Source organism: Oncorhynchus masou, chromosome 25 (genome assembly GCF_036934945.1).
Source record: "Oncorhynchus masou masou isolate Uvic2021 chromosome 25, UVic_Omas_1.1, whole genome shotgun sequence".
In the NCBI taxonomy this organism is placed as follows: domain Eukaryota; kingdom Metazoa; phylum Chordata; class Actinopteri; order Salmoniformes; family Salmonidae; genus Oncorhynchus; species Oncorhynchus masou.
Window position 1 is genome coordinate 25,983,994 of NC_088236.1, and position 17,878 is coordinate 26,001,871.

At 44.5% G+C, this 17,878-nt stretch overlaps 1 pseudogene; it reads right to left on the reverse strand.

Moving 5' to 3' along the window:
• The window catches only part of LOC135513526 (synaptic vesicle glycoprotein 2C-like), a 63,640-nt pseudogene extending 60,999 nt beyond the window's left edge, over positions 1–2,641 (reverse strand).
• Between the last annotated feature and the right edge of the window lie 15,237 nt (positions 2,642–17,878).

Here is a 17,878-nt window from a genome sequence, read left to right on the forward strand (position 1 = left end):
GAGAGCCCTAACAGAGAAGCTGGAGAGCACACCGCTTACCACCGAGCTAGGAAACACAGAGAGCTAGGAAACACAGAGAGCCCTTACCACCGAGCTAACAGAGAAGCTGGAGAGCACACCGCTTACCACCGAGCTAGGAAACAGAGAGCACTAACAGAGAAGCTGGAGAGCACACCGCTTACCACCGAGCTAGGAAACACAGAGAGCCCTAACAGAGAAGCTGGAGAGCACACCGCTTACCACCGAGCTAGGAAACACAGAGAGCCCTAACAGAGAAGCTGGAGAGCACACCGCTTACCACCGAGCTAGGAAACACAGAGAGCCCTAACAGAGAAGCTGGAGAGCACACCGCTTACCACCGAGCTAGGAACTAACAGAGAGCACTACCAACAGAGAAGCTGGAGAGCACACCGCTTACCACCGAGCTAACAGAGAAGCTGGGAGCACAACACAGAGAGAAACACCCTAACAGAGAAGCTGGAGAGCACACCACTTACCACCGAGCTAGGAAACACAGAGAGCCCTAAAGGAGAAGCTGGAGAGCACACCGCTTGCTGCTGGATGCAGCTTTTACACTATAGTCTGTGGCTGTGCTTCACCAGGTTGACAGCCGTTTGGAAAGAGGCAAACCCAAAATACAACATGAGAGAAAATTGTGAAAATGGAGGCATGCATGTGTGAAGAGATGTGAGACTTTGTGCAGGAAAAACATTGCTCTGATAAACAACAGTACTATGGGTATCCTGAGTAAGAGAAGTATTCTAGTAATATGAAAAACAAGGATTCAATTCTGTGGTTCAAATGTTCATTGAAGATGGGCAAGCGAGTTTAGAGGACGTGGCTGAGTAACATTATTTTACAATGCCAAGTAATTACCGGGTTGACTCATTCTAGATATATGCAAATGATTTATCTGTTAATGTTTCATTTGCTTCGTGCTTAGACCGGGGGACTTACAAGGCTGACGCACTGGGTCTATTTGGAGCCTCCACTTTTACTGAATTGTCATTGGGCCAGTGTCAATGAACTACCTCTCAAGGATGTAGCTTTGAGTCAGGTGGGGTTGCTATAGTGGTCGGTTCCTAATCTTTTTTATTTACTGTACCACCAACTAAATTGTGCTCTACCCGGAGTACCCCTGAAGTACCCCCTCATGTGCATTTCACCAGTAGGCCTATGGTCTCATGAGTCTTCCCAAGAACCCCTTGTAGATAGGCCAAGTACCCCTAGGGGTCCTAGTACCCTTGGAAGGGTGTATTAGTATGTACCCCTATAGTGTATGGTCCACCTGGGAGAAAATGGTTTGGGTTTAGATTTGACCCACCTTGCACACACTGGTTGAATGAATGTTGTTTCCACATCGTTTCAATAAAATTAAGTTTAACCAATGTGAAATATACTTTGAATTGAGTCTGTGCCCAGTGGGGTGTGTCAAGCATATAAGATACAGGATTGATTGGTGATCTGATGTGAAAAAATAAAGCCCTTTCCTCTTCCATGAGCGTTTTCCTTCATCTGAAAGCCATGTCCTACACATGACTTCATTTAGCTGTCAACACCATTAAAAGTCAAGTGAGGATAAAGAAAAATAGTCTCATATTTCCCACCAACTGTCCAGCTAGACAAAACCTCACATGAAAATATGTCAAGCCGTTTTGAAGACAACTTAAATATTACCAAGCAAGCTTATAATTCTCCTACTACAGAGCACTTTGATGCAAATTTCCGCTTCACTGGACGTTCTCTTTGGTAGCCTATCAATCGTTGAATCAGTACCCAGCTCGCTACTGTACCCGCAGCCTTGCGCTCTTTTTGGCCGTATGCAGAGTGCTTTAAGCGCCCGGGGTGACTGGCCGCCTGATATTCATTCAACGCAGACGAGAGCTTGTTTCAGACTTGCAGAGATTTTAGACATTAGCAACTATTGACTTCAATTTTATTTGAATAAAGAACAAATATCATGGACATCATGACTTTACTTGGTGGGTATGTCTAAAGGGATAGCCTTGATGTAACAGGACTAAAACCAAACTGTATTCTTTGATGTTAGCCTACATTATAGCTTAGTATCCCAAATACTCCAAGTAGTGTATCTGGATGGTTTGAAGCACATGTTTTACACGGACTATAAAGAAAAGTCAAGCATAGACACTCCATTCCAACAAAAACACCAAGCACATAATATTTGTCAGTATGGTTTCAAAGGCAATTCCACTGAAAAATCTGGTAAACTTCAGCCGTAAGCTATGAATGAGACTGAGCAGGAAATAGCATTTTATTCTGAATAAAGTGGGTATTCCTGCCAACATCCCCCTCACAGTTGCACTGCAGTCAGTCATACAAGAATTAGGCCTACGTAACCGAACTTTGCATATGACAATATCAAAAAGTGTATTTTGCTATTTTACTTTACACATTGCCTATAATGAACATAATGCTGTATTCCGCGAAAGGCTATATGAAGCAATGTAAACGAATCCCTGTAGGCTAGCCTACTTGAATAAGAACAACCTCTGCTTTCCCACAACGTTCCCTCGAGAAATCAAAGCGCTTACCTTTGTGTGAGAGAGGAAAAGTGGATGGCCCTGATTGTTAGCCATTGTACCAGGCGAGTTGCTTGTGTCTTACGAATCTGAATTTGCTGCTACCACACTGTAGAACTGAGGTAGTTCATGTCTTCCGGTGTGTTTTTTCGATGCAGTTCTCTCTCTGCAGTGGGCTACTTCAGGAAAAAGGAGATAGACAGAGAGAGAGAGAGAGAGAGAGTCAGAGTGAGAGAGAGAGGAGCAGAGGGGGCAGAGGATAGCTAGGAGAGAAAGTAAAATAAAAAATTGTATTTCATTGAGTGATGCAGGCAATTCCATCTAATGGAACAATCTCGTTAGAGGGAGAATGACGTGAAACACTGCGACGTGCAGTACTGTAGGATGTGATGAGAGGTTTTGATTTCCAGACCGAGGATTTTTAACGAACATATTTTTTACAGATTTAAGAGCTCATGTTATTCTTCAACTGATGTTATTCTACATTGTTAAAGTTTCATATTGAGCAATGGAAATGGATCGTTTTTGCATGTTTTTGGGGCAAAGCAACAACAAAGAAATTCAGATGACATGCTGAAGATGAATGGCATACATTTGAAAGGCAAATTAATTGTGCTGTAAAACGGATTGTATTTGCTGAAAAGTTTGTGCCATATAGCCTTATGTTAATCTGGCAGTGTATCATTGTGACTCGTTATTGTAATGGAGTCAGTTTTGTTCTCGCCGGCATCATTTCAAATGCCATTTGATGCGACAACAGCTCGACCTGTTGCAAACCATTGTGCCAAATTATAATTCCCGCCACAGTCTCGAACAGCGTAGTGTGTAGGCTAAATAAAACAAATTTACAGATTCACCTTATAGCAATGTTTTCAAGTTCACTTGATTAAAACTATTCATTCTGTATCTTAAATATTTGAAAACATACAAGGCTGGTATAATATTGAAAGTAGTTTATCCTGCTAAAAGCGCAATGCGTTAGGTGTAATATGCTGATCGGGGGGATAATGAATTATTTAAATGACTGATTTCTTTCGATAAACTGTAACTAAGTAAAATCTTTGAAATGTTTACATGTTGCGTTTATATTTTTGTTTAGTGTAGTTTGTAACCACAGAAGGCCGACTAGGCGACATCAGTTTTTTCATATTACGCTGTCCACGGTCCTGAAAGACATTTTCCGCGAATGACCGCTGTCCATGGTCCTGACTCCATAAATTATTTCAGTAATGAATTTGCGTCTTAAAAACACCACTACTACATCGCGTTGGTGGATAGGACAGACACTGGATACATGCATTATTCATGACCTTTCCATTAAAGTTCTTCAGAAAATTCTGTGAATTAGGCCAATGTGATATGTGGGCCACACCACAATTTTCTCTCAATAAGCTAAATGGCTGAGTCATGAGTCAGTCCTAATCTGAACAACTACTAGAAACATTACAGGTTCCACTGTTCGTTTTATGCTTGATTAGTTACAAGCATGAATTCATCAAGATGACCCAAGCAAATATGAATAGGCATGCTTTCCTACTTAATTCGGCCTTACCTTAGTAGGTTACATCTATTTTATTTTGTGTCTCAGTGAAGCTTTCTGTCTGGTTCATTCTTGTTGTAACTCTATACTTAACCACAGATTGGGCTTTTTCTCAAGTATAATCTAAGAAAAACAGTGAAAAGAACATTAACATTGGCATAAAGGAGAATTGGAATTATGTGTTGGCCTTTTGTGAAAAGCACGGGATCTGCTCTCACTAAATGTTAAAACAGAATTTCAATTGGGATATTAATATGAGTTCTTCCCTTCCTGCAAACATAGGTGCGCACCTGCACAGAGAAATACAGGGCAGTCCATGACCAAAGGCTGGTGTCACCAGAAGAATACCAGAAGAAGAATACTGACTGACGATCAATTAACAAGATGCCATGCGTGTCTAATGCTTCTCAATCTATAATGAATGGCACCCATCATTAATTGGCAGAACATTGGCTGTTGCAACATGAACTCCATGAATGCTATTAATTTAGTCAAAGTGTTTCAAAGTATCACCCTGATCTATCAACACTCCCAGGTCAGTGCACCTTCTTCTCTGAGCAATAACACTGAGGGCATAGTGATCACTGTTTCCCTGTTCAGCATTGAATATGAGTAATATAGCTGATGAAAGTAACTGCAATCAGTCCTGAAAAGAAAAAGAGACTTCAAAAGTATCTGAGAGTTTATTATTTTAGTTATTTCTATGCACACAATACAGTACGACACAGATTATAATTCTTACCTGTTACAGAATATCACACAAAGACTGTATGCATAATAATGCTGTATAATTACATAACGGAACACAGGCTCTCTCAAAGATAAGTAGGTTCTTCTGATGAAGTGAGAGACAGTGAGCACTGTGCTTGTTATGTCAAATCCTAGCACTTCTCAAACCCAAGAGCTGTGGAGAGAGACGGTCAGAGAATAAAGTGAGGGACTGATGCAAGCGGCAGCACACTCAGTCCTACAGTACTCACATCATTAAAGACCAAAATCCGCCGCAGCAGTACCACAGAGGAACAAGATCCACTGCAGAGAGATGATTATTATCTGCACAAAACATCCCATTTAATGTTCCTCTGTGGGGCTTACCTCTTGCTGTATATGAGATTTAAGTCATAGTAAGATATGATTGTCAAAGGATTGCATTTAAAATGGATTCCAGCAGTTTGAGCTTAATTCAGAGATGTAGAGGGTAGCACTGGTGTAATGATACTGTCAGGAATTGGTGGTATTATGTTAATATATTTTTAGGGGGGATTCTGTTTGAATGTCAAGAAATGGAAAGAGTGCTGACACAGGCGATATACCGTATGTAGCGTGAATTAAATACCATCACAGTACATTTCCCACATGAAGAAATGCATTTATATACAGAGACACACTCACATGCATACATACCAGCATGGACACACTCACTCACACACACACTTACAAAAGAGAGGCACCTGTCTTTGTCCTCTGATTTTGATGATTCACAGGAGCGGTGATCTGAGGCTGGGGACACTCTCTGCTTTTCATTCAGAGCTGGAAGACAACATCTCCTCAGGCCTAAGACTCCATTTACTACTTCTGGAGAGCCAAGGAGCACTTAGCTTAATGTACGGGAGAACAGAATGGCCCTCTCTCTCTCCCACACACACACACACTCTGACGCACATGGCCACAGACACACACAAACTCTGATGCACATGGCCACACACACACAAACACACCATCATATCACATATTCATTCACATTTCAAAGAATCCTACTTACACCAAACATGCCTATACCCATAGATACACAGAGATGCACATTAGCAGCCATTAATAGTTATAGCTTGGGTAGACTAGTGCTGCAGTCTAGCCATAAAGTGTGTTATCTTTGTCCAGACAGCGATTCAGACATTGATGATAATTGTTTTTGCCTAGTGGGAGAGGTAACTGACTTAGCTCCCACCTTCCGACTCTCTCGTTTCCTATCTCCTTCTCTCTTATTGGTCAGCAGACCTTTAGCCCTCTCTTACACAGTTGCCAGGGAGTATACTTACATTATATAAATGGAGACAGCATGGCCATATTTACAGACACAATACCAAGTAGCCAGTGATTGTTTTGGAAAAGAGCATCATAAAAGCAAAAGGACACTGGTGTTATTGTCGTGGTGATGTGATAAATGACTGTAGCCTGAGGGGGATGTCCAATATCATCAACATGCAATCAAAAGTACTCTGAAAACAGCAGGCAGCTAAGAAAAGTGCTTCACTGACTATTATCCCCATTGTCTTGTATGAGAGGTCACCACTGTCGGATATGGGCAGCAAATGGGTTAACATCATCATGATTGATGACAGAACGTTGTTGTTGTTGTCAGGAATTGTGGCTCTCTGCAGACAGGTCTAATTCAAATCGATTGTAGGCAGCAGCAGCAGTTTTGTAGAAAGTTATGTTATTTACAGTTTATTACAGTACTATAACCAAATTAATTATAGGAGGTAAATACTGTACATTGTACAGTACATGTACATGCATCAGGTAGCGTAATGTATTAAACAAACTTACTTACTTCCTTAGGCCCATCGCTCCTTTGGGAGCATAGGCCATCGATGACTATTCTCTATGGCACTCAGTTCCAGCTCATTCCACCCCAGGCAGGGATTCTTGATATCTGTCTAATGTACAGTAGCAGTCAAACATTTGGACACACCTACTCATTCCAAGGTTTTCTTTATTTGTACTATTTTCTACATTGTAGAATAACATTGACAACATCAAAACTATGAAATAACACATATGGAATCATGTAGTAACCAAAAAAGTGTTAAACAAATCTAAAAATATGTTACATTTGAGATTCTTCAAAGTGAACACCCTTTGCTTTGATGACAGCTTTGCACAATCTTGGCATTCTCTCAACCAGCTTCATTAGGTAGTCATCAGGAATATATTTCAATGAATAGTTGTGCCTTGTTAAAAGTTATTTTGTAGAATTTCTTTCCTTCTTAATGTGTTTGAGACAATCAGTTGTGTTGCGACAAGGCAGAGGTGGTATACAGACGATAGCCCTATTTGGTAAAAGACCAAGTCCATATTATGGCAAGAACAGTTCAAATAAGCAAAGAGAAATCGACAGTCCATCATTACTTTAAGACATGAAGGTCAGTCAACCCGGAAAATTTCAAATACTTTGAAAGTGCAGTCGCAAAAACCATCAAGCACTTTGGTGCAACTAGCTCTCATGAGGAGTGCCACAGGAAAGTAAGACCCAGAGTTACCTCTGCTGCAGAGGAGAAGTTATTTAGAGTTTTCAACCTCAGAAATTGCAGTCAAAATAAATGCTTCACAGAGTTCAAGTAACAGACACATCTCAACATCAACTGTTCAGAGGAGACTGCGTGAATCAGGCCGTCATGGTCAAATTGGTGCAAAGAAACCACTACTAGACACCAATAATAAGAAGAGACTTGCTTGCGCCAAGAAACAAGATCAATGGACATTAGACCGGTGGCAATCTGTCCTTTGGTCTGATGAGTCCAAATTTGAGATTTTCGTTTCCAACCGCCGTGTCTTTGTGAGACGCAGAGTAGGTGAACAGATTATATCCACATGTGTGGTTCCCACCATGAAGCATGGAGGAGGAGGTGTGATGGTGTGGGGGTGTTTTGCTGGTGACACTGTCAGAAATGTATTTAGAATTCAAGGCACACTTAACCATCGTGGCTACCACAGCATTCTGCAGCTTAGTGAGACTGTCATTTGTTTTTCAACAAGACAATGACCCAGAACACACCTCCAGGCTGTGTAAGGGCTTTTTGACCAAGAAGGAGTGTGGTGGAGTGCTGCATCAGATGACCTGGCCTCCACAATAACCTGACCTCAACCCAATTGAGATGGTTTGGGATGAGTCGGACCGGGTGTGAGCGAGGGAAAATCAGCCAACAAGTGCTCAGCATATGTGGGAACTCCTTCAAGAAAGTTGGAAAAGCATTCCAGGTGAAGTTGGTTGAGAGAATGCCAAGAGTGTGTAAAGCTGTCATCAAAGCAAAGGGTGGCTACTTTGATTACATATGTATTCCATATGATGATTCCATATGTATTATTTCATAGTTTTTATATCTTCACTATTATTCTACAATGTAGAAAATAGTAAAAATAAAGAAAAACTCTTGAATGAGTAGATGTATGTGCGTAATTGGCGGCAGAGAAGTCAGGCGCAGGAGTGCAGAACTGGGTAATAACCGGAGATTTATTAAGCAAAACCAACGGCATCCAGAACAACAAGATAAATGGGCACAAAAATAACCTGTTGTGCGCTCACGGGGAACATGCACAAGCACTACAATAAACAATCCCACACAAAGACATGGGGGGGAACAGAGAGTTAAATACACAACAAGTAAATGAGGGAATTGAAACCAGGTGTGTGGAAAAACAAGACAAAACAAAATGGAAAATGAAAAGTGGATCGACGATGGCTAGAAGACCGGCAACGCCGAACGCCGAGTGCGGCCCGAACAAGGAGAGTACCCGACTTCGGCGGAAGTCGTGACAGTTTGTGCAGGCTCCAGCAGCGAGCCGACACCGGCCTCGGGGACGTCCCGGAAGGCGAGGCGCAGGGCGATCCGGACGGAGACGGTGGAACTCCCGCAGCATTGAAGGGTCCAACATGTCCTCCACCGGAACCCAGCACCTCTCCTCCGGACCGTACACCTCCCACTCCACGAGGTACTGAAGGCCCCTCGCCCAACGACTCAAATCCAATATAGAGAGAATGGAGTACGCCGGGGCCCCCTCGATGTCCAAAGGGGGCGGAGGAACCTCCCGCACCTCAGACTCCTGGAGCGGGCTAACCACCACCGGCCTGAGGAGAGACACATGGAACGAGTGGTTAATACGGTAGTCAGGGGGAAGCTGTAACCTATAACAAACCTCCTTCACTCTCCTCAGGACTTTAAATGGCCCCACAAACCGCGGGCCCAGCTTCCGGTAGGACAGGCGGAGGGGCAGGTTCCGGGTCAAGAGCCAGACACAGTCCCCCAGTCCGAACACCGGGGCCTCACTGAGGTGACGGTCTGCACTAGAGGTGAACATGGGCGGCTCCCATGTCTCCTCCGCGCGCCTGAACCAGTAGTCCACCACAGGAGCCTCGGTCCGACTCTGATGCCAAGGCGCCAGAACCGGCTGGTACCCCAGTACGCACTGGAAGGGGGAGAGGTTAGTGGAACGAATGCTGCCCACTCCCCCAGCCGATTCTGGCAATACGACCGCAGAAACCTGCACACATCATGGTTCACTCACTCCACCTGCCTATTACTCTCGGGATGAAACCCCGAGGTAAGGCTGATCGAGACCCCCAGAGGTTCCATGAACGCCTTCCAGACCCTCGAAGTGAGCTGGGAACCTCGATCAGACACTATATCCTCAGGCACCCTGTAGTGCCGGAAGACGTGCGTAAACAAGAGCTCTGCAGTCTGTAGGGCCATGGGAGACCGGGCAGAGGGAGAAGACAGCAGGACTTAGAGAACCGATCCACAACGACCAGGATCGTGGTGTTTCCTTGTGAGGGGGGGAGATCGGTAAGAAAATCCACTGGCAAGTGCAACCAAGACCTTTGTGGAATGGGTAAGGGGTGTAGCTTCCCTCTGGGAAGGTGCCTAGGAGCCTTACACTGAGCGCACACCGAGCAAGAGGAAACATAAACACTCATGTCGTTGGCCAAGGTAGGCCACCAGTACTTTCCAACCAAACAGAGCACCGTCCGACCGTTCCCACGATGACCAGAGGAGGGTGACGTGTGGGCCCAATAGATCAACCGGTTACGGACAGCAGACGGAACATACAGATGCCCTGCGGGACACTGGAGGGGAGCGGGCTCTGCACGTAACGCCTGCCCAATGTCCGCGTCCAGCTCCCACACTACCGGCGCCACCAGGCAGGAGGCCGGGAGTATGGGAGTGGGATCCATGGGCCGCTCCTCTGTGTCATACAGTCGAGACAGTGCGTCTGCCTTCACGTTTTGGGAACCTGGTCTGTAGGAAAGGGAAAAAACAAAACGGGTGAAAAACATGGCCCACCTTGCCTGACGAGGGTTCGGTCTCCTCGCTGCCCGGATGTATTCCAGATTGCGGTGGTCAGTCCAGATGAGAAAAGGGTGTTTAGCCCCCTCAAGCCAATGTCTCCACGCCTTTAGAGCCTTGACGACAGCCAACAGCTCCCGGTCCCCCGAGTTTCGGTGGCGTACCCGAGCGCTGAGAGAGCACGGCTCCTATCCCAGCCTCGGAAGCGTCCACCTCCACTATGAAGGCCAAAGAGGGACCCGGATGTGCCAGCACGGGAGCCGAGGTAAACAGAGCCCTCAGGTGACCAAAAGCCCTGTCCGCATCAGCCAACCACTGCAAACGTACCGGGCCCCCCTTCAGCAGTGAGGCAATGGGAGCCGCTACCTGACCAAAACCCCGGATAAACCTCTGGTAGTAATTGGCAAACCCTAGGAACCGCTGCACTTCCTTTACCGTGGTGGGAGTCAGCCAATTACGCACGGCTGAAATGCTGTCCCTCTCCATCTGATTTGATTTGATTTAGGCCTCGGTAGTCAATGCACTGGCGCAGACCTCCATCCTTCTTCACAAAAAAGAAACTCAAGGAGGTGGGTGAAGTAGAGGATCTGAATGTACGCAGGGATTCAGAGACATATGTTTCCATAGCCGCCGTCTCCGCCTGTGAGAGGGGATACACGTGACTCCTGGGAAGTGCAGCGTCTACCAAGAGATCTATCGCACAACCCCCCGTCAATGGGTGGTAATTGAGTCGCCTTCTTTTTGGAAAAGGCGAGAGCCAAATCGGCATATCCAGGGGGAATGCGCACGGTGGAGACCTGGTCTGGACTTTCCACCGTAGTAGCACCAACGGAAACACCTAAACAACTCCCCCAGCACTCTCGCGACCACCACGTGAGAGCCCTCCGTTGCCAAGACAAGCTAACCAGTTGCCAAGACAAGCCTAGCACCACGAGAAGTGCAGGAGAGTCAATGAGGAAGAGACTGATTCTCTCCTTGTGTTCCCCCTGCGTCACCATACCCAGAGGAGCGGTGGCCACCCTAATCAACCCTGACCCTAATGGTCAACTGTCTAAGGCGTGAATGGGGAAGGGCACAGTCACGGGAACAATGGAAAATGAAAAGTGGATCGATGATGGCTAGAAGACCGGCGACGCCGACCGCCGAGCACCGCCCGAACAAGGAGAGGACCCGACTTCGGCGGAAGTCGTGACAGTGTGTCCAAACTTTTGACTGCTGTATAAACAAAGGTCTGTATTTTTTGTCAAGATTAATAATTAAACAATCAAACATCAGCAATATACTGACAAAAAACTGAAGAATACTTTTTTGCTTTTTCCAACTCAATCAGCTTTACCTCAGAACATTATTCTCTCATTTCTGTCCTGTCTACCATGTCAAGGTCCTGAATAGTCTTACATACCCGAGCTAAAATGCCAGGGGGAGGAAAGTCAAACAGATTGTGATTATTGTCCTGGAACAGATTGAACTTCTTACAGGCTAGGAGAGAAGGATGTGAGCTGCATCCCATTTCAACACAGGCTCAGTTGCATTTACTTTTTAAAACGAAGGTGGTATTTACAAAGTGGATCTAGTGAGGGGGTTGGGGAGTAATACACTGTTTAATCTCACCCCTATCAACAGTCGTTTATAACCTCTTTCCACTACAAGAATGAAAGAGTTTTAAGATCCAAACACGGCTATTACCATTGATTTGTTGAAAGGAAAATATATCAATCATTCCATGTGTAAAAATATATTGTTTGACCCACACACAGAACCACACACATGTGCTTACTGGTAGACCATCGTATCCAATGATGAACCACATTGTCTGTTGGAGACAGGCCATACAGTCTTGGATTGGGAATGGGGTGGAGGGGCATTTACAGCTTCATATCTCTTGTAATTTTGACATTGTGATTCTTGTGACACTTTATTTTCCTTGGTTCACTCTTGGCACACACACACGCGCACGCACACACGAACACACACACACACACATTGTAAGGATTATTTTATCATGCCTTGTTTTGATATGATATTTTAACCAAAGCATAACAAATGAGCAGTTGCTCACTAATGCTATCATAAAGGGCAGGGAAGCTGCCAAAGCAAGCTCTGGTGACAATATCATCTTTAAAGAGAAATTGTGAGAAACATATCCCTTTAAAATGTATAAATATGGTGCATATGTGGAATGGAAATAGGTAATCTGTGTGAAGCTACACTGTCATTCATCAGAACATGATGCACTCCCCTCAGTGCAACAGGGATTATCCTCTCTGTGCATCCAGACAGGTTAAAACCCATACTGTCAAGATGCATAATGATAAAATCATATCTATGTGGTTTCATTGCATACTTCACCATGTCTTATTGCCTTATTTTCTTGTAACAAAAGACATATCTTAAACAATATGTTATAGTGACCTGAAATCCACACTTCTTCCTCAACTGGAGTAGCCTATGCTATGCCAGGGGATCGGTTGTTAAGCTGCTTTTTGGCACTAGTGTTCGTCCTTGGCAGAATAGCCCAGTTTAAGATGTCAGTTTAATCTCAGAGTGAGAGTATTACACTGACACAGACACATATGGCATTACACAGTGTTTTCCCTCATGTATCTTATTCAAAGAATTGCCAAGTCCCATATCAATGCTGCTAGCATCGTGCATGAGAGTGCCATAGCAGCCTATTCCCTGCACATCCAGGTGGTAAAGAGGTCCTAGTCCGAAAGCAACACAGGCATTTCTGCCATGGCCAAGAGGGACCATATGTCTCTGCTGTCTGTCCCACCTCCGTTCCAGTCTGCCAGGCCTCTGCCAGATATGGGGTTTAATGCCATTAAGCACGACGTTCATGACCTCAAAGGCGTTTCTGCCTTCGCTCGTACGGGTAATGAACCTAGCTATGTGTCAGCAGTTGCCCAACTGACACAAACACTATAATGTCTAAAGGCAGGTTCTCAGGGTGGTGGTATTCACCAAAGACGTATACCTACTTCAGACGGATGAGTGGGACTGATTGATTGTTTTAATTAATGCATTAACCATCACAATGGTCTGCTGTGGGCTACAAAACCACCAGTAAGTAGTGCTGCTGCCACTAACTGTCATACGCTACCAAACAAGAATGTACACACACCCCACTGTGTTTTTCCCTGCTTATTAATGACAAATGATAAAGAAGCATTGACAAATCAATGTAAACTTGCAACACTAGCTAACGTCACTTGCTGCAGTGCAATATGTTCACTTAAATATAACAGTAGACTAACATTACATCTGGTCAGCTAATTATACCAGTAGCAGTACTATAGATAGCTAAAATTACAGCATGACAACTTGGATCATCTTCGATGACATGTAGCCGAAGATGGTGGATAAAGGAATATAGTTCACTCAGGCCGTTTGGGGCAGTGGTTTGGTTTGGGTAATATGGCTTCCTCCTACGCCTCTGGTAGAGTTCAGTGTTGTTTCCGCCTACTGTTACCAGGGAAACGCACTGCCCAATCAAAAGTACTGTAGTAAGGACCTTCGACTCAGTAACCAACCTAATCGCGCCTTGTTCTAAAGTTAGCCAGTTTGAAATGCAAGGCAACAAATTACAAACAAACGCAAGATGAAGCCAGTTCGAGATACTCTAAAAAGCAGTAATTGAATAACGTTATCTAGCTACTTTTGAAAATGATGACATTATACAAGACAATGTTTCAAAGCTGCAGTGTGTGTTTTCGCGCTCGCGAGGTTACTAAAGTTTGTTATCTAGCTAAATAATGTTGAACATAGATTAGCAGTCTGCTGCCACTCATTACAAGTTGATCCAATCTATCGTTGTTTTTTCCCCCAGTCAATCATCTGCTCTTTGAACATTTGTTTGGTGAAAGCAAGCACCTCATTCACTTGGAAATATAGCCTAAACTTTATGCCATCACCTGACGAATCACCAAAATAGATTTTGTAGGATGGCCTTGGAGACTACCCTCGCTGTAGCTACCTTATAAATTCGACATGTCCACTTCTAGGCAAAATCTTTGAATAAAGTATAATAGTTCATCTAGGTTTTATTTATTTTTTATGTTAATTAACTATTTAGTATTTGTCATCATGCTATCTGACTTCATTAGCACGGTACCATTCCAAGTGCTGTTCCTAGTAAAATAAAATAAATGTTTTTGGATTTTAATCTTTCGTCAGATGAAGGAGATTCGAGCAGTCCAGTTCTACCAGGGGGCAGCTCGGTCTCATCTGAGCTGCAGGTAACAAAGCACTTCCTTTTAAAGATTTGTGGAGAGGTCTTCAAAAAAGATAAATACAATTCTTCATGTAAAAAAACCTCATAATTTGACTGTTTTGAGTAATCATTTGAAGTTGCAATGGAGACATGCAGTATCTATGCAGAACTTTATTCAGGATTCAATGTCTCACACTCTTCTTTCATTATGGACAGGATGGATATGAAGAACCTCTCCACCATGCAGTGGTCAGTCCTGAGTATGAGCCGCAGCCCAGTGCTCAACTGCAGCTTCTGAACGCATCACAACTGTCTGCAGATGAACAAGGTTCCCGTGGAAACGATGACGCTAGGCCCTTAACACTCAGCAGGTACAGTGGGCTGCTGCTCAACCACACACACTCGTTACACTAAGTCATTCTGACAGACACACAGCTTGAGGCCCTCCACATTGCTCCCTTCAAATGATCAACTGTAATAAAGGATTTGGATTTCAAGAAATGATCCTCTCTGTCTTAGTTTTTTGTTAATACCCCAGGCCTACATAGACTCAAATGCACCAAGTCCAACAAGCTGTTAAATGTTCCATGTGTATTTCACAAGCACCCAAACACTTGACATGGAGAAATGAATAGCTTGATGATAGCCAAAACCTGTCCCTAAACACAGACTGTGAAGCACGTTAATCATATAACTGACAATATCAGACCATAAATGACAGGTGTGTATTGTATTTAAAATATTTTATTATGGATCCCCATCTTCTTGGGGTCCAGCAAAATTAAGGCAGTTTACACTATTTTAAAAACCTTACAATACAAGGCCCCTACTCAACCACTACTACATATCTACAGTACTAAATCCATGTGTATGTTATTGTGTGTGTATGCATGTGTCTGTGCCAATGTTTGTGTTGGATCACAGTCCCGCTGTTCCCTAAGCTGTTTAAAAAAAATCTAATTGTACTGCTGGCATGAGTTACTTGATGTGGAATAGAGCTGTGTGCCAGTAGTTTAGACAGACAGCTCGGTGCAATCTACATGTCAATACCTCTCATAAATAAAAGTAGCGATGAAGTCAATCTCTCCTCCACTTTCAGCCAGGAGAGATTGACATGCATATTATTATTAGTTGTGTGTACATCCAAGGGCCAGCCGTGCTGCCCTGTTCTGAGCCAATTGCAATTTTCCTAAGTCCTTTTTTGTGGCACCTGACCACACGACTGAACAGTAGTCAAGGTGCGACAAAACTAGGGCCTGTAGGACCTGCCTTGTTGATAGTGTTGTTAAGGCAGAGCATCGCTTTATTATAGACAGACTTCTCCCCATCTTAGCTACTAACTGCATCAACATGTTTTGACCATGACAGTTTACAATCTAGGGTTACTCCAAGCAGTTTAGTCATCTCAACTTGCTCAATTTCCACATTATTTATTACAAGATTTAGTTGTCTGAGGTACTCTATTTAATATCAGAAGAACCATTCATTCTGTTACCTACCACAAGCAAGCTTAAACCAAGCTTACACCCGGTTTCAGTCTTTTATCCAGACCGTGGCATGTTTAGTTGCGTTGTAGAGCTTAAACTGTCATGGAGTAGTGCACTGGGATGTAAAAAAGCAGGCAGGATGTTGTGCGCCTGATTTGTAATGATATGCTGGCATCATACCCAAACTGCTCTTTAGAGTGCTTTTTTCTTCCTTAATTAAGATATTGACGTAAATGCATTCTTGGATGAGGAACCAGTCTTACTTTGCATTCTTACGGTCACACTTAGTCTCTCACTCTGTTTCTTTCTCTCTCACTCTCTCTGCCTCCCAGGCTCAGTTTCTGTGGCTGAAGATGGGAAATGCTCTAGCAGGGGGGTGGGGTCAGCAGCAAGGGCTTCCCTTGTTATAGTAGAGCCCAGGGTACACTAACACATGTCTGAGGGTAGTCACACACAGCCAAAGCAGACAGCTATATGCTTTCTATTTAGTCCAATAAAAAGCATTATTATAAAGACCATGAGACTGAACAGGCTTTAGGATATATAAAACTATAATATACTATTTTGATGCTCCCAGAGTTCTAATCAAACATTATTATTATTTTTACCCCCTTTTTCTCTCCAATTTTGTGGTATCCAATCGGTAGTAGTTACTGTCTTGTCTCATCGCTGCAACTCCCGTACGGACTCGGGAAAGGCGAAGGTCGGGAGCCATGCGTCCTCCGAAACACAACCCAACCAAGCCACACTGCTTCTTAACAATATGCACATCTAACCCGGAAGACAGCGCACCAATGTGTCGGAGGAAACACCGTACACCTGACGACCTGGTCAGGTGCACTGCGCACGGCCCGCCACAGGAGTTGCTAATGCGGCCAAACCCTCCCTAACCCGGACGACGCTGGGCCAATTGTGCGCCGACCCATGGGCCTCCCGGTCGTGGCCTGCTGCGACAGAGTCTGGGCTCGAACCCAGAATCTCTGGTGGCACTGCGATACACTGCCTTAGACCACTGTGCCACCCAGAATCAAACATTATTTTGTTTATCAGGTTTGTGTGCAGAAAATAAAGACAATCTCTTGAGATCCAGGTAATGAAAAGATGGCCGGTAAGTCGTCTGTTGTCTCAGACAGACTGCAAACGCCGTTTGAGAGGTGCAGACACAGCAGCCCAGACCACCTGGTCACCATGGTTACTGAGATATTTATCAGAGGAGAACATGAATGGAGCGACAGCCTCTAGGATAGCCTGCCCTGCTTCTTTTTTGTTTATCTATTCAATGTCTGGAGATTTATTTTAGCTTGGAGATTAACATAATACAAAAAAATAAAGGGAACACTTAAACAACACAATGTAACTCCAAGTCAATCATACAAGACACCCCCAGTAAAGGAGTGGTTCTGCAGGTGGTGACCACTTCTCAGTTCCTATGCTTCCTGGCTGATGTTTTGGTCACTTTTGAATGCTGGCGGTGCTTTCACTCTAGTGGTAGCATGAGACGGAGTCTAAAACCCACACAAGTGGCTCAGGCAGTGCAGCTCATCCAGGATGAGACATCAATGCGAGCTGTGGCAAGAAGGTTTGCTGTGTCTGTCAGCGTAGTGTCCAGAGCATGGAGGCGCTACCAGAAGACAGGCCAGTACATCAGGAGACGTGGAGGAGGCCGTAGGAGGGCAACAACCCAGCAGCAGGACTGCTACCCTCGCCTTTGTGCAAGGATGAGCACTGCCAGAGCCCTGCAAAATGACCTCCAGCAGGCCATAAATGTGAATGTGTCTGCTCAAACGGTCAGAAACAGACTCCATGAGGGTGGTATGAGGGCCCGACGTCCACAGGTGGGGGTTGTGCTTACAGCCCAACACCATGCAGGTCGTTTGGCAATTGCCAGGGAACACCAAGAGGAAGGCATTGATGCTATGGACTGGCCCGCTCGTTGCCCAGACCTAAATCCAATTGAGCACATCTGGGACATCATGTCTCGCTCCATCCACCAACGCCACGTTGCACCAGACTGTCCAGGAGTTGGCGGATGC